Genomic DNA, 2,510 nt, shown 5'->3' with positions numbered 1-2,510 from the left:
GATAGTAACATAGGAAGTGTAAGGGCGTGACTGATCGTGACAAAGTAAGTGTTAGGCAGTCAGGCTGATAGTGACGCAGTCAAAATGAGGGTCTCGAAATGAAAGTGGCGCAGCAAATGTGATGGCGCCAGATGGATAGTGATGCAGTAAGTTTGAGGGGTTCACGCTGATATTAAGGCGGGAAGTGTGAGGGGTCAGGTCTATAGTGATGCAGTAAGTGTCGGCAGGTCAGGCTGATAGTGATGCATTCAAAGACCAAATATCCAAGGCTCACTGTAGTGCTGAATAGCGATACTTCTCAAGGCTAAGACAAAAATCAATAGTTCTCATCCTGGTCATAAATCACAATGCTTCATTTTAAAATTGTCCTCTCCTGCTTCTAGATTCACCAATGAGGGAACAAAATTTAATTGCACCACCCTGTTTATCTCTTCAAATATTTTGTAACTCTCAATGAGATTACCTCGCTTGTTTTGAAACTGTTAAAAAAAGGCCGGATTTGCCCAATTTCAATTCAGAGGACTAACGTTCATCCATATTATCAAGGCTAATCACCATTCGTGGTATTCCTCATATGGCATTAGTATCTTTCCTAAATTGAGGATTATAATTCCTCATACTGTAGTCCAAGTGCGGTCGAACTGAGCCACCATACATTGGAAATAATGCTTCGTTCTCGTGCCCTGAAATCCTCCTGCAGCTTTCACAACAGACTTCTACAACTGCTACTAGACTTCAATGAATTATTAAAAACTTCTCCAAGATGCATTTCTAAACATGTGTACTTTCTACTTCAAACCTTCGACAAATAATCTCCACACATTTCCCTCCTGACAAGTATGATAAAGTCAAATCGTTGCTATTTATTAGATCATGAGGGACATGGATAGGTTGACTCGTCAAGGTGTTTTCCGGCTGGTGAGGAAGTCAAAATTTAGAAAACATCGGTTTAAAATTAGTGGGTAAGGATTTAAAAGGGACGTCAGGGGCAACTTTTTCAGACGCGTCCAGAATGAGCTGCCAGAGAAGTTGTTGGAGACTGGTACAACTATAACATTTAATGGCATCTGGATGGATATATGAGTAACAAGGTTTAGAGGGATGTGGGCCAAATGTTGGCAAATGAGACCTATTAATTTAGGATAACTGTCCACCATGGTCAAGTTGGAAAGAAGGGCCACTTTCCGTGTTGTATTGTTCAACGACTTGTTGAATCTAGAAAAACCGCAAAAGCTTTGCAAATAATTCCGTCAAGACGATTTCAAGTTCCAAATCTTCGGTTAATCTTCCTCTCTTGTGCTCACAAGTTCATTACCTGATGTCAGACTTTACGGATTAGTTGCCGGATCCATTCCTGTAAATTGGCTCTGCATTCTTTATAATTCCGATTTTTTTTACGAATGTAGCTAGTGTTTATGGACTTAGCATCAATATTTCTAATACCATATGTCGTTGAATATTAAAACACAACAGCATATCGAATTTGGCACCAGATGATGAGCAATTGAGTCAAAATCGATCGGACGCAGTGAGACAATGATCCTCTCTTCATGTGGTGTACATCCGTGACTCTATAATTCGACGAAGGATCATTCCCACAACTTCAGCTGTGGCAGAGTCTAGTTTGCGGTGAAAGCCTGTCAATCTGCTAAGGTAACGTTCGTCTGAGTCTCTGCAAAGGATTGGCGAAATCTTTGGGTCTTGACAATTTGTTCTTCCAACAAATTACGTATTTCATGAATTCAGTTGTTTTACTATGAAAATTGGAGATTTTGCCGCAGCTGTGATGGCCGAGAGGTTAAGCTGTTGGATTTGAAATCCAATGGCGTCTCCCTGCGCAGGTTCGAATCCTGTTCACAGCGTAAAATCCTTTAAAAGTGATGAATTCCTTTGCAGGATTTGGATTTCGTGGAGCTTGAGCTTTGCATTCAATCGAAAGTAAATTTTCAACTGTAAAGAATCCGAAGTAATTTCAAGACTGACTCAGTCATCTAATTGAATAAATTATATGTCGAGACACAAAATGCCACCAACTTCCAACACGAATCAGTTTCAGTTTGTCGAACTATCGTGAAATTTGGATGTTCCGGGGTGGGGGGTGGAATTAAGCAAAACAAGAAGCAATGCAATACATTTACCTGCAGGTGATGATTTTTTTTAGGATCAGTGGAAAGTCAAGCTGAGAAAGTTGAACCTAATTTACAGCTGACTCTCAAGGCCAATAATCTATTATATCAGCAGTCAATGAATTAGAAAAAGCAACTTCATGTGTGGAAAGGAACTCGACTGATCCAGGTTCCTGGCTTGAGGTGTGATAAGGCAAGGCGATATCAGCGGAGTAGAATTTTCTGGAAATATTAGAAATGGAATGTTAACGGTCTTCTGCTGTCCACATTCATAAGAAACTGTGCATTAAGAACTGAAATTGAAAATTAACGATGAAAATCAGCCTTAGCCCTCTGCTTGTGGTGTAGCATTGTTCAGAACAATAGGTTGTTGTTGAGGCCAAA

At 40.2% G+C, this 2,510-nt stretch overlaps 1 non-coding gene across 1 annotated transcript; it reads left to right on the top strand.

The window, feature by feature from the left end:
• Nucleotides 1-1,780: 1,780 nt before the first annotated feature.
• On the top strand, nucleotides 1,781-1,862 carry trnas-uga (transfer RNA serine (anticodon UGA)). The gene has a single exon. It is a non-coding gene; the product is annotated as a tRNA-Ser (tRNA).
• Nucleotides 1,863-2,510: the final 648 nt, after the last annotated feature.

The sequence above is a fragment of the Chiloscyllium plagiosum genome, unplaced genomic scaffold, assembly GCF_037043375.1.
Source record: "Chiloscyllium plagiosum isolate Xiang-an unplaced genomic scaffold, Cpla_swu_hap1 HiC_scaffold_39, whole genome shotgun sequence".
NCBI lineage: Eukaryota > Metazoa > Chordata > Chondrichthyes > Orectolobiformes > Hemiscylliidae > Chiloscyllium > Chiloscyllium plagiosum.
The sequence above is the reverse complement of the archived record's forward strand: the minus strand, read 5'-3'. Positions and strand labels throughout refer to the sequence as shown.